The sequence below is a fragment of the Pan paniscus genome, chromosome 22, assembly GCF_029289425.2.
Source record: "Pan paniscus chromosome 22, NHGRI_mPanPan1-v2.0_pri, whole genome shotgun sequence".
Taxonomy (NCBI): Eukaryota; Metazoa; Chordata; class Mammalia; order Primates; family Hominidae; genus Pan; species Pan paniscus.
Genome location: NC_073271.2, coordinates 38,717,796 through 38,744,361, shown reverse-complemented (window position 1 = coordinate 38,744,361; position 26,566 = coordinate 38,717,796). Strand labels below are relative to the sequence as shown.

At 52.6% G+C, this 26,566-nt stretch overlaps 1 protein-coding gene across 6 annotated transcripts in view; it reads right to left on the bottom strand.

Moving 5' to 3' along the window:
- Positions 1–26,566, bottom strand: part of PDE9A (phosphodiesterase 9A) — a 125,213-nt gene that overhangs the window by 92,660 nt on the left and 5,987 nt on the right. The gene's annotated exons all lie outside the window — the stretch shown is intronic.

Genomic DNA, 26,566 nt, shown 5'->3' with positions numbered 1-26,566 from the left:
CAACCTGAAGGTTCGTTTTGAAAAGAAAAGCTGCAACTCTAGGCACTGGAATGTCACAGGCTCATCTTTTCATTTGGTTGATGCATACGGGTGGTGAAAAATGTCACTGTCGTGTTCAGTGGAAAGAGTTGTGAAAAATACAGCGATGCCCCCTTGCCCACACGCCTATCCGTGACATGGTTATGGTGAAGGCGCATCCCTTGGAAGGGGCCAGGCAGGACCGACCACCTGGGGTCAACACTGTCGCTTGGCACCGGGTCTTCAAGTATCTCATGGGGGCTATTCTGTAAATAAAATAAAATTCAAGTTCATTAACCTCAAAATAAAAAAGAAAAAAAGGCCGGACGCGGTGGATCACGCCTGTAATCCCAGCACTTTGGGAGGCAGAGGCGGGTGGATCACCTGAGATCAGGAGTTCCAGACCATCCTGGCCAACATGGTGAAACCCCGTCTCTACTAAAAATACAAAAAATTAGCCGGGCGTGGTGGCAGGTGCCTGTAATCCCAGCTACTTGGGAGGCTGAGCCGGGAGAATCGCTTGAGCCAGGGAGACGGAGGTTGCAGTGAACCGAGATCGCACCATTGCACTCCAGCCTGGGCAACAAGAGTGAAACTCCGTCTCAAAAAAAAAAAAAAAAAAGACTGCTTTTCGGTATTTGGGGACTGAGGGACTGAGGCTGAATGACGAAGTCGAAGAGGGGAATCACATCACAACAGAACCGTTGAGGATCCGGGGCGCCCGCGGTGAAACTGGCGCCTGCAGAGAAACACCACCTACGCACGGGATGGCCGCGCTCGCTCCCCAGTGCCGCCCGGGCTGCGGTGGAAGCGCCGGGTTAGCATCCGCATCTTTTGCCCAGGGGGTCCCGGCCATGAGTCTCGGCTCTCAGGGAGGGGGCATTTCGAGATCGGTGAGGATGGGGCTTCTCCAAGGCTGGACAGAGCGCGGAACGGGCCACGCCGAGGCCCCGCCTTCATGGCAGAGGATGCCTCCCTGGACAGTTTCCCCGGCTCCTGGCTGCCAACGCAGCTTTTCTTTCCAGCACAAGTGCCTGGCGTGGGGGAAACGCAGGCCTAGGAAGATGGTTATTTTTCGGTGCCCAGAGCACCATTTTTGTTTTTAAGCTAAGATTAGTTTTCTTTTTTCTTTACTTGGAAACAGTGAAATATAGAAAACAGATTTTTTTTTTTCTGTGACTAACACCATTTCCTGTGGGCTGCTGAACTGGCAACAATAAGACAGTAAACAGCACCTCTCCTTGCCCGTTATCCCCACTGGTATTTGCCCCAGGGGTAACGGTCGGTCAAAGTGGCCTGTGTCATTGCGTGCTTCCTGACGTCTGTGGCATCGGCTGTATCCCTGGCTGCCTACGCAGCTTGGTCCTGGCCATGCTTGCACGGGTGCAGTAGCCCCTTCAGCAGCCCCCACGTAGGCCTCACCCCATTTCCCCCACATCCTCCTTTGCAGGCTCCTCCCAGAGCCCCCTCCTCTGAGATGCGCTTCTCCTCCTGTGTCCTGGTTCCTGGCCTCGCGTGCAGAGGCTGCTTCTCCCAACCCCACCGCCGAGGAGTCCTGCACTTGGCTGGGTGCCAGGCCCTCACTTCTACCATGGCACCATCCTTAGCCCTAGTCACAGTTCACGCTGCGGCCTCCCAGGCTATGCCCGTGGAGTTGTGGCGTGGCAGAGCCTGGGCTGGGGTCGTGGCCATTTTCCCACCAAGACAGGACAAAAAGCGGTTCCCATGTGGGCCCCTGTGTAACTCACTTCCTTCCGGTGTGGCGGACTTACTTACTTTGGGGGTCTACAGAACCCCAGTCTGCAGAGGGCAGGGGTGGAAGAAGAGGAAGGCAAGGAGGGCTCTTTCTTTGAACATTCTAGATCTGCAGCTTCTGGAGAAGCAGGATGTGGTTTGCAAGGGGCCTGCTAAGGAGGTTGGTGTCTTCAAAGCGTGCTTCTGGCCCCGGCTCAGGGATTCCCACGCAGTGGGTCCGGGTTGGGCCCTAGGAATCTGCGTTTGACTTCTATTGGGTTTCTTGGGTTAGAAGCCACTGCTCAAAGATGTGTTTCTACAGTGTCTCCCTCAGATGAGCGGGGTGGTCCTGCAGGAGGCGGGGGGCCCTGTGGTCCCTGTGCTCCAACCTGGGTGGCCGCAGCAAATGACGCCTTTATAAAGTCCTCGCCCCACCCCGCCCCACTGGGTGCTTCTCCTCGTGGGCACAAAGGGCACCACATCCTGTCCCAGCCCCTCAGAGTGCACGGGGGATGATCTTGGAGTTAAATTCTCTCCAGACACATCTGGCAAGACCGACTCAAATCATGGCTCCTTGGGCTGGCTTGAAGGGGGAACACCTACCAGCAAGACCTCAAAAGGCGAGGGGAGGGCGATTACGGAATCGCAGTCTCTTGGGACTGGGCAGGCTCGTCTGACTTTACTCAGAAGGGAAGTGGCTTTGCCAAGGGCACCAGGCTCATGGGCCTGGGGCGTCTCCATCTCAGGAGCGTGGGGCCAGGGCGTGAGGCCAGGCGGCCCAGGCAGCCCAGGCGGCCTTGGGGGATCCTTGACTGCTTCTTACTCCTGGGACTCTCAACTCAACTTCTTTGAACCTAAATTTCCTCTGCTGTAAAATGGGCCAAAAAAGGGGTAGCTGTCATCTACAGAAGCTTTTACTCCGATGCCCCCTGGAAGCTTCTGCACCAGGCTGGAGGCCAGAGCTTGTGATTCAATGCAGAAGCTTTGAGCCGCATGGAAAAGGACCGCAGTAAGCACCTCCGATGACTGACCCCCAAGCGCAGACTCCTGGGGACAGCTTCTGATGGCCTCGCTCAGATGATATTCAGACCCTGCCAGTGGGCTGCCCAGGGCTTCCAGGGCTCTTTTCAGTTGAGGCTTCATGAGGCTGCAGCCCAGGAGCCAGTGGAGAATCAGTTACGGAGCACTGAGTGGAATGAGTGAGGAACGCTTTACTTTTTGGCATCATGCATGTTGTTGTACTGTTGGACTTTCCGGCTCTGTTATGAAGCCCTTTCCCTGTCTTCTTAAGCTATCAGTCACCTTTAACGACCTAGATTTTTTTGTAAACTGAAATGAGTAATTTTTAAGTGATATCTGATTTTCACCATCTGCTCTCTTTCCTCCCCAAATTCAAACTTTTATGAAGGCTTTACTTTTTGTGGCAATATCCGCAAAGGTTCTGGAAGGATCTGTCCTCCTTCTTGCCAGGATATAATTGGGGAAGGTTTATGCAACCGAGCCTGAGCCTGAGAGACGTGTGTGAGAACGACGCCCATTTGCTGGGCTGTGACCACTCTTGAGGGGCCGAGGGTGACTGTGCAACGTCCATGCCCACAAAGTCCCCTGGGGGAGGGTAGGGGCTCTCAGGGTCACAGCCTTCAAGATGGGAAAAAAGGCTCTACTCTGGCAGGCCAGGATTTTGGAATATCGTGGGGGCCTTGAGAAGAGAGGGGTTCATCGAATTTATAAGTACTGCCGGTGAAATCTGGAGGAGAGTGCAGATGCTTGGCTTCCTAACCTTAGGATAGCAAATAACAGAGGCTTTTGCTTCTGGTATCTTCTGAGGTCTTCCAGCAAAACAAACTGAAAAAGGCCTGTATGGTATGGTGGCACTCTTGCCACCACTATGCAAGCAAGGATGCCACACCTAGGGGGACCAGCCTTATTCTGCCATCCAGAATAATCTCTCTTTGAGATTATGTTGGAAAAAAGGTGGGGAGGCTGTCAGGAAATTTGGAATAAGCACAAAAGTTGGCACTGGCTGTCTCCACTGGAGAATATAGCTGCATCCGTTTGTAAGTCCATTTCAACATTGCTTCACTGCTTATACATTTAGGGTTCTTGGATTTCTCTTTTGAACTGGTCGTACCTTCTTACCAGTTCCCATTCGATTCATCAGTTCAGTAAAAATGTTTGACACACGGTCATTTTAGATCTGGATGAGAGTCATGACTTCAGCTTTTGCTGTTCATTAGTCTCCAGCGGCACCAAAGTGGATGCGAGTTTGGGCATGAGGCGTGAGCCCTAGGGATGGGGGCTCGGACAGCCGCGCTCTTCGCTGGTGTCAGAAGCACCCAGCCTGATGCTGCTCCTGACTGTGGGAGGCCAGCCCGGCTGCAGCTTCAGACCACGGGAGGACCCCCAGGCTGCCTCGTCAGGAGGCCATAGGGCTTCCTGACCACATGCTGAAGAATTTTGCAAATCCTTTATCCAGAAACAAATAGTGCGAAAAAAGTTGATAAAATGAAATTTGAAAATGAGATGCAGAGGCAGCAAGATTAAGGGAAAAACGAAAGTTTTATGTTGGCTTCTGGCTTGCAGGCGAGTCAGGGCTGGAGCTTACAAGAGTGCACGGCAAGTCATCACAAACCCTTTTGTGTGGTTTGACTGGCAGTGCTGTGATATTAAAGCAAGATGAGAGAAACAAATGATGAGACAGAGGGCGGCTCCCCCACTGGAAATTGATGCCTCTTCGTAATCAGCTGAGACCTGGGAATGTCAGCGGGAACATCACTGTCTGGCAGCCCTCAAGCTGCCTGCATTAGAGAAGGCTGACACTTACCAGGTGCCAACCACAGGCAAGCGCTAGTCTAAGATGTTTACACACGGAAACCAAGGCACACAGAGATGTGTGTGGCTCCCACGCACCCAGCCAGAAGTGTACATCAGGACTGCATCTTGGGCCACCGGCTGCGGACCGCATATGCTTGACCACAGCATACACTGACTCCCAGATTATTTAATGTCTATATCCAAAAGAGCCTCCTTCTAGACACCATGTAATGGAAGGAGCAGTGGATTTGAGAACAGGAAGCCCTTTGGGTAACCAGTGACTCCTTTTGTCCATGGCTTCTCTTTCAACCCTGTGGGCAAGCGCATAACCAGTGGGAGCCTCAGTTTACCATTCTGTAAATAGGGTTGATGGCATCAACTCCACCTGCCCCTTGGGGCTGTGAGAAGCAGTAAGTGAAATGACAGGTTTGAAAAGAATTACACAAAACACTACTGGTTTGACACAAAGTTCAATTTTGTATCATTTCAGTTGCCGCGAATCTCAACGTCCCCACTGGTTGCAAATCCTGTGATTTTCACACAAGTCTCTAGGAGGTCTCTGAGTGAACAAATGCACCTAGAAAACTTTTCGCCACATTTTGTCCGGCAGCCACTGTTATTTCAGCAGGAATTCGAGTGCGCAATCTGCAGCGTTTCCGGAGCTGGGAAGAACGAACACCTGGCTCCTCTGTTCCCACTGTTTCTTGGGGAGGGCGCTGCCTTGACCTTCAGAAAGGCGGGAATGGAGGCCTGGGGAGGGGTCTGCAAGCGGTGGCTTCACAGCAAGACAGTCCTACTGCTTGTTGGGGTTGATCAGAAGTTAATCCAGAGAAGGAAGGGAGCTGCGTGTCACTCAGGCAACGGTTTGACTGGATTCCTGGCTCAGCTCACGGTTGGTACGGGCCATGGCCCAACCCTGTCAGGCAGTGCAGGAGGGCACAGGGGACCCGGGGCTCTGGTCGGTTGTACCCTCTTGCTTTGCCACCAAGCCTGTTGTCAAGGTGATGGCCCCATCAGTCAGACTGGCTGGGTGGGGGTCTTTCTGACAAAAGTCCCTCTAGATCACCCCTTCCAAGTGGGGACTCAGGGTCACAGTGTCCACCCTGCACCCATGACAGCACACGGGACCTCTGCCGGCCAGCTGTCCTGCGCATGCCTTGCCTCCTGCTAACCCTGCCCTGTCTCCATGGCCGAGGGGACTGGAGCAGGGGGCTGCCTTAAGCCCCCCTGGCCAGCTCCCAATCACACTCTTTTGGGGGAACTTTTACTGAGAGATGTGGAGCTGGTGGTGACCGTCAGTGAGCCAGGGTTGCATGGATTTAGTGCCGGGCTGGCCACACTGGGACCCTGAGAGGTAAAAAGGAGAAGGCACAGGCAGGGGCCCTGAGCCCAGGGGCAGCGGAGGCTGTGAGAGGGAGGGGAGGGGCTGCAGGCTCCTGGCACCCCAGGTCCTGGGGATTTTTCTGAAGACCCCCCTCAGCCTCTTTACGACAGTCTCTCACTGAGCCTGCTCCCCACACCCAGCAGCCTCTGCAGCAACGCAGATCTTCTTGAACTGGCTTGAGAAAGAGTCTGTTTCTTGCAGTGAGAAGCATCTTGACTGGCACACTTAGAAGAAACAAGGCTGGAGTTTGAGGGTCTGGCCTCGAGGGGGCTGCGAAACCCACACCCAGGGCCTCTGGGTTAAGGGACAGGACAGAAGGGTCTCTCATGGGTGGGGGGTGAGTCGTTTCCTTTCCGGGTCCAGAGGCATTTTCCTGGATTTGACTCTATTTTATCAAATAGAGTGTTCTCCTGTCTCCGCTTGGGCCCTCCGTGGAAAGGCTTATCGGGAGGTTGTGGGAAGGGTCCCTTAAGATCCCCATTCTGAGCCCCACATGGTGCTGCTTGCAGGGTGAGGCTGGGCCGGAGGAGGGATCAGAGCTCAGGCCGCGGCAGCAGCTCCATGAGCAGGTCTCCGCGTCGTGAGGCTGAGAAGAGACACTGGGTCCAGAAGGAGGAGCTCCAGCTCCTGGGGGGTGCTTCATGGTCTTCCTGTAAAACCAAGACTCAAGTAAAGGGATTTCTGAGAGCCCCGAAGCAGCAATCCACCAGGACTCCAGCCGCTGAACGCGAGGCGTGATTTCAGTGTGAGCTGTGTGGGAGGGAGGGGAGACGGAGCGAGGGATGAGGCAGCTCAGGGTTCCGAGTGGAAATCATACTTGGAGGATGCATGCAGTGAATGGAAAATAGGACACAGACTCGATGCCAGCAGCAGCCTGCGGGCAGGCATTCCGGAAGGTTCTTCCACCTACTGAGCCAGCCTGGCATCGACACTTCCTCGCCCACAGCCTGTGGGGAGGAACCAGGGCTCACCTTGGTGAATGTGTCCTGGTGCAGCGCGATCCCCTCCTCGTGACCTGGATCTCTGGGGTCCATGGGACTCCAGCTCTCCCAGCTCACCTGTGTGTTTTTATCTGAAAGGTGCAGCATGAAGCCCAAGGCACCTGCATGTTCCAGTTTGGAGGGGACTCGTCCGGTGAGATCCTTCTAGTGGAGGATCCTTCTGATCAGTGCGAGTCCTCAGGCCAGACACGCCGAGGGGAAGTGGGTGCCGTGCCACGCTGCCTCCCCCAGCCCTGTCTGTGCACCCTGATCCGTGGTACCTGCTGTCATGCTTGCCTGTCCCCGTCACACAGACGGTCCTGGCTGCTGCACCTATTTTCCCCGGGAGGTGGCCGCCGGAAGAATGCTGGCTGCACATCCAATGCTGTTTGCCGTCCATCAGTTCTGATTTTTGGAGCATGCATTGACGGATATATGGCCCCTTCCACATACGACTTCAAATTCACACACGCATTCACATATATGAAAACTTTTTTTAGTTTAAAGAAAGGCTGATTCCAATGTCCAGCCTCTGCTTTCCTTCTGCTTCTTGCCTTTCTCTTCTTTAAGGTGGTTGTCCAAGGAGCCACGGGAAGACGGTTACCCAGAACTGGGTGTCCTTGGTCCCAGCCTGGCCTCCTACTGGGGCAGGCAGCTCTCAGAAGGGCATTGAGGCTGCGGAGGAGCCAGGCAGGAGTGTGGGAGGAAGATTTTATTTGGGCTCCAGATAGAAAATGGCTTTTCACTGTCTCTGCCCCATTTACCCTTGCCATTTCAGCATCTATTCAGTCCAAATGTGGCTGGCAATGGCTGCTGAGAAAATTATTCCCTCTTCAGAGCAATTAGGAGCTGGGCAGAAGGGCTGGTAATAACAGAGCAGAGATCTGCAGCCGGCAGAGATCCCGCCAAACCCCTCACACCCCCAGGGCTCTGTGTTGAGTTGGCTTCCGTTGATTCCACACCCGGAAGGGAAGAGCAGACCCTGGTTCATTTTTCTATTTCTATTTGAGGAGCTTCCTTGCAGCTGCCGCGAATATTTCTTGCTGGGTTTGTCAGACTCTAGTTTGGATTGGCACAAAGTCAATGACCACTGGAAATTGTGGGTTTCTTGCACAGACATTTGTGGTGCTACCTAGAAATGCTCCAATTCCTGGACAAACAAGATAACTAGGCTGGGCTCAGTGGCTCACGCCTGTGATCCTAGCTCTTTGGGAGACTGAGGTGGGTGGATCACCCAAGGTTAGGAGTTTGAGCCCAGCCTGGCCAGTGTGGCGAAATCCCAGCTCTACTAAAAATACAAAAACTAGCTGGGCGTGGGGGCATGTGCCTGTAGTCCCAGCTCCTCAGGAGGCCAAGGCAGGAGAATCACTTGAATCCGGGATGTGGAGATTGCAGTGAGCCAAGATTGTGCCACTGCATTCCAGCCTGGGCAACAGAGCAAGACTCCATCTCAAGAAAAAAAAAAAGATAACTGGATGGCAACTGAGGTTTGAGTTGAGCATGACAGGCTGGGGAATGAAAGACAGCAGCACCGTCACAAAAGAACAGTGTTGATGTGAAACACTTAGGGGCTGGGTCGCGGGGAAAGTTGGAGGTGCCTCCCTAAGACAGCGCCCTCTCTGTGAGGCTGGCTGCAGTCTTTTTCACCACAGAGATGACCCCATAAAGCTGGTAAACCAGGATGGCATTAGTTTCCTCTCCAAATCCCTGAAAATGTCTGTGTTACCTTTCAAAATCATTAAAAAACATATCTATGTCAGGGAAGTCATGCTTTGAGGTTGATTGTTGTAAAACATACAATTATGTTCATTGTCTTGCTGTTATCGCTTACATCGGCTGACATTCTTTATTCAATTGCCTTAGCAACAATTTTTACAGAGCTTCTTTGAACTTGGAGTAACGAATCTGGAGCGAAATTTTCCTCATTATAATTATTCTACATTTTTTCCCCCCAAGTGGTTTTAAGTGGCTAGGGCTGAAGAAGAGAGCCCAGGCATGTACACAGCATGATGCTGAGCTCCTGCAGGAGAGAAGGGCAGCCTGTCTTTCCATCACACTACCCTTCCCCAGGAGGGAAGAGTGGGCTCTGCTCCTCCCCAAGGGCAGCTGGTTAATGAGGCCGGACGCTGGGCCCCGTGGAGCTCACTGCTGGTGCCCGCCCTGCTGTATTCACACAGGTACTGATCTCAGCCTCTCGAGCATCTTACATTTCACCCTGCCTCATATTTTTATTTACTCTTGTAACTTGATGATGATGCTTATTAATTATAAACGTCAAACTGACATCAGAAATCTCCCCAACCAAAATAAGGAGGACTGATTTCTAAGAGCAGCCACATTGGCCTCCAAGACATGGAAGGCAAATACTAGTGACAATCACGTTGACAATTGTGAGAAGGTGACGCACTGCCCCACACTAGAGATGAGCCGGATGCCCTCCAACCCTCCAATGGGCGAGTGCTAAACTGGGGTCCGCCCACAACATGGAACACGGCTCAGCAAGGAAAAGGTGCACACAACCACTTGGATGGATCTCAAGGGAATGATGCCAGTTGAAAAAAGCCAGTCTCGAGAGGTTACATACTGTGTAATCCCATTTATATAATATTCTTGAAATGACGGAATTGAAGAGATAGAGAACAGATTCATGTTCACCAGGACGGGGTGCTGGAAATCAAGTTAGGCATGGGGTGTTGGAAATGGGTGCAGGTAGGGGATGTGGTTGGTTATAAGAGGCAGCCTTGCGGCGATGGAATGTTCTAGACTGTGACTGTGGTTGTGGATGTAAGAGTCTACACAGGCAAGAACATTGTGCAGAACTAAGGGCACATGCTCAAGTGAGTACAAGTGCATGAGGCTGTTCTTGCATTGCTATAAAGAAATATCTGAGACTGGGTCATTTATAAAGCCAATTTCTAATTGGCTCACAGTTCTGCAGGCTGTATAAGCATGGCACCGACATCACTGGGCTTCTGGGGAGGCCTCAGGGAGCTTTCACTCAGGGTGGAAGGTGAAACAGGAGCAGGCATATCACATGATGAAGGGAGGCATGCACACCCGTGAGGGAGAGAGAGGAGATGCCTTCTACCTTCACACATAAACAACCAGATCTTGCAAGAATTCACTATCTCAAGGATAGCACCAAGGGGATGGCACTAAACCATTTGTGAGAAACCCACCCCACGATCCAGTCACCTCCCACCAGGCCCCACTCCAACACTGAGGATACCAATTCAACATGAGATTTGGCAGGGACAAATATCTAAACTACATCAGCAAGTACAACTGGAGAATCTGGATCAGATGGGGGCTTGTCTCACTGTCAATACCCTGGTTGTAAGACTGGGCCATAATTTTGCACAACAGTCCCAGTAGGGGAGACTGGGTGGAGGGTACACAGATCTCCCCATTGTCTTCCTTACAGCTGCATGGGACTCTCCTCTTATCTTCAAGAGAGTATCTGAGATGAAGTGGCGGCACTAACGCAGAGGCAGTGAGGCTGGTGCCGTTCGGGCCTGTGTATCCACACAGCGCTGTCGGAAAGCAGGTTGGTGGTATTTGTGCCCTTTGACTCAGAGTCTCATTTCCAGGAATGGCTCTTAGGGACATAATGAAGATAAACATACTAATAAGAGCATTTATTAAGTGCCAGGCACCATTCTGGTGCTTTCCACGGACGATCTAATCTAATCTCCACTGCACCCCCGGATTTATACCCCAACCAATGCCCTGCGCTGCCCTGCTGCAAGCAAAGATGCGCACTGAGCGTGTTCCTCTGGATTATTCACTGCAGAGAAATGGAATTAAGCTGAGTATCTCATAAACAATGAAGTGATTACATTTTAGTGAGCCTCCATGATGGAACTTTATAGAGGCATTAAAATCATGTTTTTGAAGACAATTTAATGCTATATTGGAAACCGCTGCTGATGTAATGCTGAGTGAAAATGATCAGGACACAAAATTATGTGACAGAAAGCCAGACACACACTTACACGCACACCCTCCTAAACGCACACCTGCGTGAGAACGCCAGCAACTGTGGCACTTCGGTGTTGACAGCGGTTTTCTCTGGGTAGTGGGGGATGAGTCACTTTCTCCCTGATACTGTTCTGCATTTTTCAAAATTTCTGCACTGAATATGTAGGGTTTTTATAACCAATAAAAAAGTTCTCTAGCTGTGGAAGCTGAGCTTAGAAATTGATAACAGAACCAGCCTACGAGCATGCTGCACTGCGTTTACATAAAATTCTCATGGGAGAAAAAAGGTCTTTACCATTTTTATTTGGAAGAACACTCTTTGGCATTAAGCCAAGCAGCTGAGAAAATTAAACGCCAGTTAACCAGAGGACAGAAATCGGCATGTAAAGAGTGTGTGTCTGGGGGTAGGAGAGAGGCTTGGTGGTAGGAGAGAGGGAGGTTCCTGGAGGAAATGGGGCAGTGGGAGACAGCAGAGAGGACCTGGGGGAGGACGAACAGAATCCGGCATGGAGGACAAGGCGGGGCCCCTCCTGGGAAGGGAAGGGGAGAGGCCTCCATGGTTCTGCACTGGCTATGGGGCGCGTAGGCGGAGCCGTTTTACAAAGGCCAGGGGCTGGAGGGAGGGAGGGGAGGAGCAGCCCCCACCCTGTTCTTCCATCCAGAGAGTCACATGGAGTTCTGACCAGAAGCCTCATAGCCAGGCCTCACTCCCCAAGGGCCAGGACTCGGCAGAGTGTTAAAGAGTTTCTCACGCCACTGTACCCCAGCCTGGGCCACAAATGGAGACCCTGTCTCAAAAAAAAAAAAAAAAAAAAAAAGAATGTCTAAAGCCTAAAGCTCCAGCACTTCCTACTGGCCCTCAGATCCATACATCTCCTACACTGTGGAAGTGGATTTTCAGTGATGAGGAAGGGTGTCGTGTCTGGGGGCTCCAGGAGAGTCCAGTGAGCCTGGGCAGGAGTCCTGCTTGGGCCACTCAGACCACGCTAGCAGGGGGCCGGCTGGGACTTGCTCCTGGTCATCTGTGTTACCTTGAGCAAGGTTTGGGGAGGGGGAATCTGTCAGCATGGATTCAGATTTCGTTTCTTCGTTTCTATATGTACATCTGCTCTAACTCTTTCAGACACTAATTGCAAAGCAACACACTCATTGTGTCATAACCTAAATATCGACACGTTCAAGGACGACGCATTCTCTTTGGGGTCAGGTCCACTCCGTGTCCGTGAGGCCGTTCATGGCCACTGCCGTGAGACCTGAATGTTCTGCAGATGTCCTGCAGGCCAGCGAGTCGCAGGGCAGCGTTGCCCAGGCATCCGGGCCGGCCCATGTCTGCGAAGCGGTGCAGGCAGGACTCTCCTCACACAGCAAGGAGGGCGGTTCTGGATTTGGGGGGCCACCGTGACAAACTGAAGCAAAGTGATGCAGACACTAATGTGAGCCTATAGCTGCCACCTTGAACCCCCAAATCCAAATGCGGAACTCACACAAGAACCCTCTTGTTCCCATTAATTCTCTCCTTGGTGCCACAAATGCAAATTTATGAAATAATGGAAACTATTATGATTTGCCTGTTTATATATGCTTCATATGTTAGGATGGTATCACAATTTTGTGAGGAAAAGGGTTCAGTTGCTAAAATTGTGCAAAGGGCCGCACTAGACTCATAGACCATCAGGGTGGAGGAGGCTGTGGGCCTGGAAGTGAGAACAGTCAATCAGCGGACTGACCTCTGCTACCGAATGCTCCTAGCTGGCTCTGTTCCACCTGGGCAGGCCTGGGCTTGGCTGGGTCGGTGCCATTCGGCTGTCTCTTATCTCTAGGATCGCCCTGGTCAGTTGTTGATGTTGTACACTGCTGTAGGTGCAAGAAAGGCAGAGGAGTAGGAAGAGAGGAGGTGGAGATGTGAGTTCAGTTCCCGTCCCTCCTCCTACCAGCTTGACCCAGGGAAGATTTCTTAACTTTTCTGAGGCTCTGATTCTTCGGCTGCAAAGCGAGACAAATCCTACCTCGCCCACAGGAATGTTAGGAGGATTCGTCATGCAGATAGAGGGCCCGCTACACATTACTTACTCTGTTGAGTGGCAGCCGTGATTACAGGAGGGGACCCTTGAAACTCATGGATCCTCCTCCTCCTTTTTCCTTCAAAGGCTGTTTCGCAAGCAAGTAGCACCAAGGCACGTGGCCTTAACTTCAACATGTCAGCATTTCTGGGTGTTTCAATAGAGTATGGAACAAAAGCCTGTCTTAACTCGGGGATGCCACCGCACAGCAGGCTCTGATTGCTCTCACTGACCTACGGAGCCCCGCATTGATTAGCAGCCACATCCAACTGTGTCCACAGTGCGACGGAAGCTGGAGGCCACATCAACACAAACACGTATGTGTTAATAAGATCAACCGCGTCGGATGAACAAGAAACCAAACTCGACGGGTTAAATGATCCATTTGACCTCACTGTGGTTTAGGCCAGTTTTCTCTTTTTCTAAACACGGCAGGGCATCTGTCTTTGTAGGCAGGCCCCAGGTGGGTTCCTCCACACCCCAGCACTGAGCTGGACCTGCCCTTTGGCATGCGTTCAGGGGGTGCTGGTGCCCAAGCTTGCTCCTGTGTGAACCAGGGTGAGCAAATTCTGCATTCCGTGGTTTTATGTTATGTGACTAATGATGCCCATGCCACAACCACAACCACCAATGGGGACTGAGACCACACTCGGGCTAGAACCAGAGCCAAACGCCCTAAAAGCCCAGTGACTCTGGGTCCTGAAAAGGACCTCCTGAGTGCTGTGTCATCTTCATTCTCACAGACGAGGACAGACAAGAGAGAGAAGAGCCCGGCCTGGCCCTGCTCCAGGCCCTCAGCTCCAGGGGTGCGTGCTGCACCTGAGTCAGACCTTCAGCCGTGGTCTGAACGAAGGCGAGGTGGGCTCGTGGCCATAATGGGATGTGCAGCTCTGTTTGCCTTGTTCTCAAATTACTGATATTTCTGATTGCATACTCAGAATAAATATTGATTTAGGCTCCTCTAAAGGAAAATAAACCAATTCAAATTCCTTTTATTTTCTCTATCCTAGACTGTGAATCATTTTTAGAGCTTTTATAAGCTATTAAGCTTTTATATCAGCTTCTATAAGATTTTGCTAGGCTTTGTCTGCCCTCAAGACAAACAAGCACATCTCAGCCGGGCTTGGGGATCTCTCCGGGAGAGAGAACAGACCAAACCAGCCTGCAGGACCAGCCAAACGCAACCCACTAGCAGATTCACACATTTCTATCTTTGAGGGAGTTAAAAGGTGAATTTTCTATTGCCTTTTTCAGCGCTCGATAATTACAAGTGTTTAATATTTTTAAAATGAGCTAAAAGAGGCCAAGCCCCAAATTCCACATTCTATTGTTTTTTCTTATTACCCAAGAAATAAATACGCGTTCACTGAAGAAACATTGCAAGTTATCTATGAATCATCTGTCAATCAATCTATATCAATCATCTGTCCATCCATCTATCTGTGTACATCTGCAATTCATCTGCAATTTACCTCTAGTTACAAATTATATATATACACATTTGGACATATTGTTCATTTTGTTTGGTCTCTTGTTTTTAGAATACTTAACAGTAAAGTCACACTCAGAATGGATTACAGTTAACCGCCAGACAATCACTGCTTCTCTATTTGCTAAAATAAAATCTGTATTCAGCCTCATTTCCTTTTCCAGTTTAGGAGATATTTTTCAGGTCCTTGCATTTGAAAAAGAATATACAACAACGACAGAAATTACCATGGATTCCCATGTGCCAGAGGCATTTAAAATGTTATTAAAAAAAAAACAAAACACTTCCCTGTTATGGAAATGCTCAGACGTACACAAGAGCAGGAGGAAAGCGTCATGAAGCCTCCACTGCACACCCACAGCTTCAACACCTGTCCCCACGCCTCCCCTCCTGCTTGAACTGGGCCCCAACCTCCCCAGCACCAGAGTTATCCTAAAGCTCCTCTCAGGTATCGTGCTAGTCCATCTGCACTGTTTCCGCGCGGTTCTCTGGAGTAGAACGCTTCCTTTGTGGTTAAGATAACCACAATGTAATTAGTACACGGAGAAAAAATGAACAACAGTCTCACATCATCTCTCAGCTTGTCATACATCTGTATCTCTAAGTCATGGTTTAAGGATCAAAGATAACATGTGTTCAGGAAATACATGGCAAGAAAAGGGATGGGAAGTATAACTAGAAAGAGACCTCAGGAGACACCAAGCAAATGCAGGGTGTGGGCTGTGCTAGGATCCTGACTTGAAAACTAATGCATCCGTGTGTGTGTGAATGTATGTGTGAGTGAATGTATGTGTATGTGTGTCAGAGTGTATGTGCGTGTGAATGTGAGTGTATGTGTGTGAATGTGGGTGTATGTGACTGTGAGTGTAAGTGTATGTGTGTGAGCATGTGTGTGAATGTGCGTGTGTGTGTATGTGTGTGAATGTGATAGTGTGTGAGTGCATGTGTAAGTGTATGCGTGTATGTGGTGTGTGTATGTGTGAATGTGAGTGTGTAAGTGTATGTGAGTGTGAATGTGTGATTGTGTGTGAAGGTGTGAGTGCGTGTGTAAGTGTATGTGTGTGAATGTGTGTAAGTCTATGTGCAAGTCTGTGTGACTGTGTATGTGTGTGTGACTGTAAGTGCGTGTGAATGTGTGTGAATGTTTGAATGTAAATGTGAATGTGTGTGGATGTGTGTGTAAATGTATGTGAATGTGTGTGAATGTATGTGTGTGGTGTCTAAGTGTATGAGTGTGTGAATGTGTATGTGTGAATGTGTGTGTGAATATGTGTGTGACTATGAGTGTGAATGTAAGTGTGAGTGTGTGAATGTGTGTATGTGTGTGAATGTAAGTGTATGTGTGTGAATGTGTGTAAGTGTATGTGTGCATGTGAGTGTGTGTGTGAGTGTGAATGTGTGTGTAAGCATGTGTGAGCCTGTGAATGTGTGTAAGCATATGTGTGAGTGTATGAGAATGTGTGTAAGTGTATGTGAGTGTGTGAATGTGTGTGTAGGTGTGTGTGTGTGAATGTGAAACATGGTGCTTTCCTTTTATTGCCATGCATCTGTTGAAGCACCCACATTATCTTGGATCCTTAAAGCACACCTTGAAGGTGATGCTGGCATGCCCACCTGGTGCCAGGGCTGGCCTCTCTCTGGAAGGCACGGTCACACTGGGCTGTGTGTGCAGGTTCCCGGGCTCAATTCCAGCTCTGTCCCTCATTATCCGTGGCTGTGGGCAAGTTCCTGAACCTCTTCATTCCGTGCTGAGCAGCAGCATGGAGCCCACACCAGGAGCCTCTATGAGACACTCGGCTCTCCGGGATGCGGTGACTTAACTCCGCTGGGCAGATTCTATCCCCATGTCACTGATGTTGAAACTGAGGCCCGGGAAGATACAGCCAGCATGTGCCATTGCTGGGTTCCAGCCTCAGTCTGCTGATTCCAGGGCCCCAGATGAACCGCCAAGTGGGGTGTGGGTTGTCATTTTGACGCCGAGGCTCCGAAGCATGCCATGGCCTCCCAAGGTTCATCTCCTAATTTAATGTCCCTTCTCTTGGGCCCCGCACACAGGAACCTTCAATAAATGTCTGTTAAGTGGAAGGATTTGAGGGGCACGTTTGCCTAACATGGCATGAGTTAATCCAATTCAAATGTGGAGTGAAACTCAGTGGGAAGGAGAGAGACATCTAAGACCCCGCAGGCAGGGGAGGCGGGGATGTCAACAACAAACAGAAAGGTGGTGTGATGCGGCCGCAATTCCCAAACTGCTGGCAGCCACCAGCAGCTGGAAGAGGCAAGGAAGGGAATCTCCGGGGGAGCCTCTAGAGGGAGCGCGGCCCTGCCCACACCTGGATTTCAGCCCAGCGATTCAGATTTTGGACTCCATCCTCCAGAGCTGCGAGATAATCCGTTTCTGTTGTTTTAAGCTGTGGCATTTATGGCCATTTGCTACAGCGGCCCTGGCCTCTGTTCTAAGAGGGGTGGAATCTTTTTCGCAAGCAATGGGAGTCCTTGATACCGGGTGGGCCTCAGCGCGTGTATGCAATGGGGGAAACTTCAGGAGGGGATGGTGAAGGAGGCATTAACGAGGGGAGACACGGAGGGCTCAGCCGCTGGCCAGAGGCTGCAGAGGGAGTTGATGTGGCCCGCGTGGGACGTGGGAGGGTGGAGGGAGCAGCTCTGATAATCCGTGGGGAATTCCTCTCCCGACGGAGTATGTTCATGCGCAGGACACGGCTACCCAGACCGTCTGAACAGCCCTCCAGGTCACGCTCAGAGCTGCCTGGCCTGACGGTGGGATTTCAGGGCCCATTTCCCCCGCGCCGGCATCTGCGCGGATCCCGGGCCTCCGCACAGGGCTCATTTGTCATGACTGCTGTGCTCATCACTCTTGTCATTTTTCTGCGTAGCTTCGCTTTTGTTTTCCTCACTGCTAGTGTCTGAGGCCAATCTCCACTGTTATAAATAATGGATCACAGGGGACTGAAAATGCAAAAATCGACGAACCAAAAGAACAGGAAGCGTGCTGAGATGGAGCTCTGCGCACAGGACTCTCAGGGGGCATTTCTGAAGGCCTCTCGCCAGTTGCAATCTGCTTGACTCCTGGATACGCGGTTCAAGCTCGAAGCAACTCTCGCTGCATGAACATGACCCTTCCGCCACCCCCTCTCTGGGGCCTCACCCTTGTCTTGTCTTAATAATTCATGCTCACTTCTCCCAGGGCCTCTGTCTCTGCTGTATCAGGACTCCGAGTGGGAGCTAATGCAACCCTTCCCTGGAATCTGGGCTCCCTGGACCCTGGGGATGGCAGGAATGGGGAGGGTGGGGTAGGAGGTGCTCGGGGGACCCAGGCGGCAGCCCCTCTGGAGGATCACTGGGGGAGAGGACCTTCTCTCAGCACGCAGCCCCTTCGAGCCCAGTTTCAAGGCAGTATGTGAGAATGGTGTGGCTGGATATGGGTGAAAAGATTTAGAGGAAACCATGGGAAAGGGACACCCCAGCGGGGAGGCAGGGGAAGGCAGACAGGAGTGGAATCCTTTTTGTGCACCCCTCTCCCCAACTTCGACCCAGAGAGCTTGGATGTCTTGGTAAGCCGGCATCGCCCATTCCATCATCATCATTTCCAAGTGGGAATGGGATAAGGGAGGGGAGATTCCACTAGAACTGCAGGGGGGAAAGGGCGGTTCATCAAAGCAGAAACACACGTCCTGTGCTGGGTCCCTTGAGAAGGGCCAAGTGGGTCCCAGTCAGGACTGCAGGGGTCCTGGACCAAACAGCAGGGGGTCAGGAGGAGGGAACTTGCCACGGGTTTCTAGGGAAGTGGTGGCTGCCAGTCCTTTCAAGAAGGCCCAGCAAGGCTTTTGGAATAAAGGTAATGCCTGGTTCTTGCAAGACGCCTGTTGTGATCCGAACTTGCATAAAACCCAAAAACCTGCAACTCCTGTGAGCGGAGACAGTCCGAGACCATCTGAGAAGCAGGCCAAGTGCTTTCATTCCTCCTGGTTCATCTTCCCTCCCTCCTCACCACTCTCTTCCTTTGTTTCAAGAGAACAAAACAAACATACTGGGCAGGCAACTGGGAGGGAGGGGTGTGTTTCTATTCAAAACTCTTTTTCATGCCACCTGCCAAATAGAATTCTAAATCCTCCTTTAAAAAAAACTGTGCCCCATCCATGAAGTCGAGTAGTTTAAGAACTGTGGCCACGTCAGCACCCTGTTCCCTGGTCTGTACTTGCTGGGGTATGTCTCCCTTTTGAAAATCAGTATATTGTCTCTCTGTTTTCCATGGATTTGGTGTCTGAATGGATAGGCTTATGGGCTGCTAGAAGTTGGACCCCCTCATCCAACTTCCTCATTGTGATCTCCAGCCAACCTCCTCAAACTGGTCATGTGGTTGGCCAGGCTGCAAAGCATGTTGGGGTTGTTTGCTGTTTCGCCAGCATGGCCCTTCACCCCTGGCTGGAGGACAAAGAAGCAGTCTGTGTACAGGGAGTGAATGGGTAGTTGGGACCAGGCGCCTCAACATGCTGGGGTTGGGGCGGGGGGGAGTGGGGACAGCCTGGAGCCCGGGAGGGCGAGTCGGCGGTCACCAGGCGCGGGACCTTGGTGCCGCCTTTCAACCTTTTGGGCTGCGATGCTCTCCTTGGTGACCCAATGTCGTTCTGGGTCCCTCCTGCTTTCCCACATTAGGGTTACAAAGGCCAGAAGATGGGGAAGGGAGAGGTCATTCCCACTTCCCAAAGGGGGTGCTATGGACTGAACTGTGTCCCGTCAAAATTCATGCTGTAGTTCTGACCCCAGCACTTCACGATATGACCTTATTTGGAGACCGGGCCTTTAAAATGAGATGTCCTTGTAAAACGAGGCGCCGAGGACACAGACATGCAGAGGCTCGGCCCTGCATGGACACGGGGAGGAGGTGCCAGCCCAGGAGAGGCCTCAGGAACCAGCCCTGCTGCAGCCTGACCTGGAATTCGGCCTTCAGACCGCGAGGGCCTTGGTGTCTGCTGTGGAGGCCGCCGGGCCTGTGGTCCTTTGTGACGCCGGATGCACACGGGGGAGTGCAGCCCTCACAAAGCTGAGACGGAGCTGCGGGTGGGGCCTCGGCACCTTCAGGACCTGCTCTGCGCTCCTGCTGGGTCCCAGCTGCTGAGTCAGATGGGCTCATCCAGAAACAAGCCAGCTGCCCTCCCTCCTTCTCCACAGCCTCACACTTGGGAGGCGGGGAGACTTCAGAAGTGCTTTGGTGCCAGCCCTGCCCCTGGCAGCTCCAGCTGAGATCCTCGTCGACAAGGAGAACCCAAGTCCAAGGACAGCAAGAAGGGCCTTCTGGAGCTGATAGCCACGCCCTTCCGGCTGCAGCCACGCCCTTTCTTGATGCCCACGCCCACTGCACTGATGGCCACGCCCCCACCCCAGGGCTGCTTTCCCCTTTGATAAAGAACATCTTTTTAGATGTCAGGGCCTGAAGGCCCTTGGGGAAGGTGAGCCTGTTCTTTAGGGCCCCAGGAAGGCAGCGTTTCCTGTGCTTAGGACTCCCTTCTCACGGTCCACACTGCCTCCCCAACTGACTTCAACGGGGCCTCATGGCGCAGAGGTGCCCAGGGGAGCATCAGGAGCTTGAGGGATAGACGGTGGAGCCACGCGGGAGAAGCTTCATCCCTGGCCCAGCCGAGCAACGCCGTCTCACGGGTGAGCTGCATGCATCCATTGTTCATTATTCAACAACTGTTACTGGTTCTTGTGCCAGTCTCTGGGCAGGGGCAGGGTTGGAAGGTGAGTGACTTGATCCTGGGCTCCAAGGGTGCCTGGTGAGGAGTTATTACAGTGCAGAGAGGCACCTGCACGCGACACATCCGGCTTCCTAGGAACGGGGACATTCAGCAAGGGCCAGCCAGGGCAGGGAAGGCCGGGAGCTGTAGGAGCAGAGCAAGGTCAGGGGTGGCCACCAAGGCTGGAGCCAGATGTCCAGGTTCCAACACTGCTGGCCTGTGGGAGCCCAGGTGACAGGATCACAGGGACCCTGTGGGCTTTGGTGAGCTCCCTTGGGCAGGGTGTAGCCAGGGGTCTCTGGGTGGGGGAGGAGGACCAGAGGGCAGGTTGAAGAGCCAACCAGTCCCTCAGAGGGCCAGGATGGGGGTGGACAAGGCAACCCCCTGAGTGTCCTGGGGCTGCTATAACAAAGACCACAAACTGGGTGACATGAAACCACAGAGGTTTATCTCTCTTGGCTCCGGAGGCCTGAAGCCTGAGCTCGAGGCATGGGCGGGGCTGGCTCCTTCCCAGGACTCCAGGGAGGAGGCTTGCCTCTTCCAGCTTCTAGGGGCTGCCCGCAGAGCCTGGCTTGTACACGCATCACTCTGGTCTCTGAGTCTGTCTTTACATGGCCTGATTCTGTCTCTACGTCTTCCGTTCTCATTTCCATGGACGAATGTGTGTCTGCCTTTCCCTCTCCTTAGAAGGATGGCGGGCATATGGGCTTGAGGCACATCCCAATGCAGTATGACCTCATCTTGATGTGATTATGTCTGCAAATACCCTATTTCCAACTAACGGGACATTCACAGGTTAGGACAGGAATCCACTTTTTTGGGAGACACAATTCAACTCACAGCAGTGACCATGAGTGGATGAACAGAGGTCAATGGCAGGACGTGGTGACAGTGCAGGCAGGCGGAAGTCGAGAGGAAACTGAGTCTCTCACAAGGCCGACCCGGCCGTGTGTACCCAAATAGGAGGCATCAGATAAGAGTGGTGAGTGAAGTTGGTGATGGGGGGAGCTACAGAAGCCTTGGGGGCTTCCATTCGGATGGGAATGGAACCCCCTCCCTCCCTTCCTTTCCCTCCTCTTTCCTTGCCTTTTGATTGCCTTGGAATTTCATTAGAAAATGAAGCACAAATTTCCTGCCAGAAAAGAAATGTCTCTGAGTGCTGGCACTGGGGCCTTGTGCTGGTCCAGTTTGCTCCAGGTCTGCTTTGGTGGCCAGGGTCACCTTTATGCCCTTTCTGCTTTGTGTCCATGCAGAGGCCAGCCCGGAAGGCAGGTAGAACCCCTCGCTGGCCTCCTACCTCATCTGCTGCAAGTGTCTCCCTGGATCTGGGCTCCTACTCAATGCAGCAGCACCGTCAGGGGCGGCTGCCACTGTGATGTGTCATCACCTGCAGGTGGCATGTCCCTGTGCCAGGCTGAGACTGGCACTTTGTGACCAACGTGCCCCGTGTCATCAGCCCTGTGTCATGCTGCGAGGTGAGGCACCATTGCCCACTGAGCCGAACACAAAGACTCCCTCTTGGCCTCGCTATTTTTAGTTTGATGCCTTGGGCTCACAGTAGTTGGCTGGAGTCACTAAACCCCCAGCTTTCTCTTCCAGAAGCCAAGCCTGGCACTCCGAGGGGCAGGTGGGAGCTGGAGATGCCTCGAGAAGCCCCTTTGGCATCTGGACCCGACTCGGCCCCGGGCCGTCCTCTGGGGGCTCTCTGATCCATTGTCTGAGGACACATGGTGGACTCACCACAGGGACTGAGGCTGAATCACAAACTCCAGACCCCAGCAAGGACCTGGAGCATCCTGGGTGTCCTGGCATCCAGCTGATGACCTCAGCCATCAACACCTGGGAGACTCCAGAGTCCTGGATGCTGAGAGGCCTGGGCTTTAGGGCAAGGCCTGGGAGGGGAGGTGCTGGGCAGACGACTACCTGGAAGAAATAGGATGGGGCCTGGCATGCTTCAGTGGGGCCTCAGTGTGGAGTGTGACACAGCGCTGAGGGATATGGGGCAGGCTGGTCACACAGTGCTGGTCTCAGCCTGGCATGAGGACATACTGCTGCAAGTGACGGCACATCACGGTGGCACCCCGCCCCCAAGAGTCGGGCTGCATGACCGCAGGGTGGGAAGACGGGGGGCACTGCCAGGCCTGTCTGCTGTGGGCTCAGCCCATACCCTCCAAGCTCAACCACTTCAAACCTCATCACATCGGGCAATGAGATAAGGGGCTTCACCCTTCCGGCACGTATAGGAGGCAAGCCCCACTGTGACTCTGCGAAGAAGGGTGCCTTCTGCCCTCCCTCCGAGCTGTGTGGCCACCTGCCTCGTCCCCACTCAACTCCTGAAACCCCCAGGGGCTCTGCTGACTTCTCTGTCATCTTCATACTGTGCGTGTGTGGTGTGTGTGCATGTGTGTGATGTGTGCGTGGTGTGTATGTATGTGTGTGATGTGCCTGTGTGGTGTTTGTGATGTGCTTGTGTGTGGTGTGTGTGCATGTGTGTGATATGCATGTGTGGTAGGTGCGTGCATGTGTGTGGTGGGTGTGGTGCATGTGGATGTGTGTGATGTGTGTGTGATGTATATGCATGTGTGTGATGTGCATGTGTGGTGTGTGCATGTGTGTGATGTGTGCGCGGTGTGTATGTATGTGTGTGATGTGCCTGTGTGGTGTTTGTGATGTGCTTGTGTGTGGTGTGTGTGCATGTGTGTGATATGCATGTGTGGTAGGTGCGTGCATGTGTGTGGTGGGTGTGGTGCATGTGGATGTGTGTGATGTGTGTGTGATGTATATGCATGTGTGTGATGTGCATGTGTGGTGTGTGCATGTGTGTGATGTGTGTGTATGTGGTGTGCATTCTTGTGTGTGATGTGCATGTGTGTAAGTGTGTGTGCATGTATGTGATGTGCATGTGTGTGATATCTGCGTGTGTGGTGTGCGTGTGTGTGGTGTGTGTTCTTGTGTGTGAGGCCCGTGGCGTGTGCATGTGATGTGCGTGTGCGTGGTGTGCATGTGTGTGATGTGCATGTGCATGGTGTGTGGTGTGTGTTTTTGTGTGTGCTGTGTGTGGTGTGTACGTGTGTGATGTGCATGTGTGTGGTGTGTGGTGTGTGTGTGTGGTGTGTGTGTGCTTGGTGTGTGTGTGGTGTGTGTCCTTGCGTGTGGTGTGCGTTGTGTGTGATGTGCATGGTGTGTACATGTGTGATGTGCGTGTGCATGTGTGTGCAGTGCGTGTGCGTCGTGTGTGTGTGCATGGTGTGTGATGTGCGTGTGTGTGGTGTGCGTGCATGTGTGTGGTGGGTGTGGTGTGTGTGCATGTGTATGATGTGCGTGTGCTTGGTGTGTGTGGTGTGCTTGTGTGTGATGTGCATGGTGTGTACGTGTGTGGTGTGTGTGCATGGTGTGTGCGTGTGTGTGATGTGCATGTGCATGGTGTGTGTGTGTGGTGGGTGTGTGCGTGTATATGTGTGTGTGTACCATAGTCCTCCATCCCTCTGCAACAGTCGGAAGGGACATGGAGGGCATCTTTCCGCCCCTTCCTTCGGTGAGGAAACAGGTAGGGTGAGGGTGGATGGGAGGTAACCTGGGAAGCAGAGCTGTGAGGGGAGCTGGCCCTTCACGCACGCCCGGACACGGCACCGTGCTGGGGACGATAGTGGGAGGCACAGGGGCCACTTGACAACCTGGGAGGGTGGGGCCCGGGTCTCCACCAGGCACTGAGATTAGACTGCCTTAAATCCATGACATGGATAAATAAATAATAAACGAACAAATAAAAATGATAACATTTATATAGCATTTACCAAGTGCCAGTGTGTTCTAGCATTTGACACGTATTAGTCCACTTAATCTTCCAAAAACTTCCCCCCACTTCACAGACAGAGACACTGAGGCACAGAGAGGGTGAATGACTTGCCCCAGGGAGGCCACACAGCTGCTGGGCTCAAGCGCAGACAAATGACAAATCGGCCCCATCTGCGCTCTCCACCAGGGCTGGTAGCTGAGCTCCGTGGAGCGGAACCTGGCGCATCTGTCTTCCCTGGGCAGCCCCCTACCCTTCCGCTGCGACGCATCACAGGCTGTACACAGGCTACACCACAGACATGCACACAGCTTCGCAAAGCAGCACAGCCATGACTCAAGACGTGGAGAGGCCTTCGGGAACTCACAAAGTTTTTCAGAAGACGCAACAATAAACCCATCACAACAGGCCGGCCCTTTGCAAACTGAAGAACTAAGAATGAAAATGACTGAGGCTTTAAAAATATCAGGCAGTTTCATCGATTCATCCGTTTTGAATGGAAACACAAAATGTGGTCCACGCACACAATGGAATACCGCTGGGCCTTAAAAAGGCAGGAAATTCGGACACGTGCTATACAACATGGATGCACCTGAGGGCATGATCCGAGTGAACGAGGCCAGGCACAGCAGGACGATCCTGTGTGATTCCACTTCTGTGAGGTCCCCGCACTCAGCAGTTTCATGGAGATAGAAAGCGGAATGTACAGTGGGGGTCAGGGGCTGGGGGAGGGGGATGGGGAGGGAGGGTTTATTGTTTATATATTTTACCACAATTTAAAATTAAAAAAAAAAAATGGCTGGGCGCGGTGGCTCACGCCTGTAATCCCAGCACTTTGGGAGGCTGAGGTGGGCGGATCACAAGCTCAGGAGTTCGAGACCAGCCTGGCCAAGGTGGTGAAACCCTGTCTCTACTAAAAATAAAAAATTAGCCGGGCCTGGTGGCAGGTGCCTGTAGTCCGAGCTACTCGGGAGGCTGAGGCAGGAGAATTCCTTGAACCTGGGAGGTGGAGGTTGCAGTGAGCCGAGATCACGCCACTGCACTCTAGCCTGGGCGACAGAGCGAGACTCCATCTCAAAAAAAAAAAAAAAAAAAATTGGCAGAGAATCTAAAGCAAACGGAATAAAATGTTGTGGTTCTTCTTTTAGTTGTTTCTAGACCGAGTTTTCAGGGGTACTGCGGGTTTCTGTTCAGGGCCAATGCTCCCGTTGCGTGACCAGCTTTGGGATTTGGGGAGATGTGGTCAGGGTGAGGGGGGAGACAGGCAGTCAGGGATGGGTTCAAGACAAATAAGTTGCACCCTCAAGTGAAAATGTTTCTTTTTGAGCTTGAAAATGTTGGGAGCCACCCCTGGGTGGCTGAGTGCACTGGGCGTCCCTGGTGCCCATGGCATGACTGTGCCCGCGGTGCCAGGAATACAGGCATGCGCTCCTCCAACTCCTGCAGACGGACCCTTGCTTGTGCACTTTCTTTTTTTTAACCATTTTAATCTTTTTTTTTTTTAAATTTCAATAGTGTTTGGGGAAGGGGTGGTGTTTGGTGACATGGGTAAGTTCTTTAGTGGTGATTTCTGAGATTCTGGTGCACTGTCACCCGAGCGGTGTACACGGTACCCAGAGCGTGGTCTTTCATCCACCACCCTGTGCACTTTCTTAGAACATTTTCTTCTCAAAAATATTTGGACCCCTGGAAATGCAAGCACCCAACTGGCCTTGGTCTCAACCTCCACAAGCCAGGCACTGACTCGCAAACTGCCTTCTCTGCGAGCCGTCCCTGCAGGCCCTGCACCTGCTCCTCTGCGAGCCGTCCCTGCAGGCCCTGCACCTGCTCCTGGAAGCTGGAGGGATCCTGTGCTCAGGGTGGGTTTGTCTGGGGAGAAAGCCAAGGAGTGCAGACACGCTTTGTCTGGGGCAGGCCCAGCTATAGGGCTGTGCCGTCTGGTCTCTGGGGGCTCTCTGGGCCCTTCTTGCCCAAAACCTTCTGAAATTTCCCAGGAGTGTGGCTTGCTGGGTCACCTGCACCCAGGGGAGCAGGTGATTGGGTGAGAGAGGGTTCAGGGTTGCCCACCACCCCCTGGGAAGCAAGCCCAGGACTGGGCTACCGGGCCCAGGCTCTCAGGAAGTCTTGGCCCCCTGGGGCCCAGTTCCTGCCTCCTCCCTGCCCGGCTTATGCCCCGAGGTGTCCCGGTTGCTGCACTGAGATCAGCTGCCCGGCGCGTCCCCGTTTCATCTCTCATTTGCATGTCAGTTCATCTGAGGCGTCTGACGGGGACACTGTGCCCTTCCTCTGCGCTAGATTTACCTCGCTGACAACGAGAGCTGTCTTTTGCCCATTTCTGAGGCCAGACAGCCCCTCCACCCACACTGAGCTCGGGAGAGGCTGGCTGGGAGATGAAGGTGCGGGCTGTGGGACCCGGGCTCCTGGGGCCTGTGGTTCTGGCTCCTTCTTCATGGGAGCCTGTGGTTCCAGCTCACAGTGGACTCGGGGAGTGACAAGACAAGTGACAGGAAGGTGCTGCCACTGCTGCTTCCAGAGTCTTCCGGGCTGATGGGTCCAG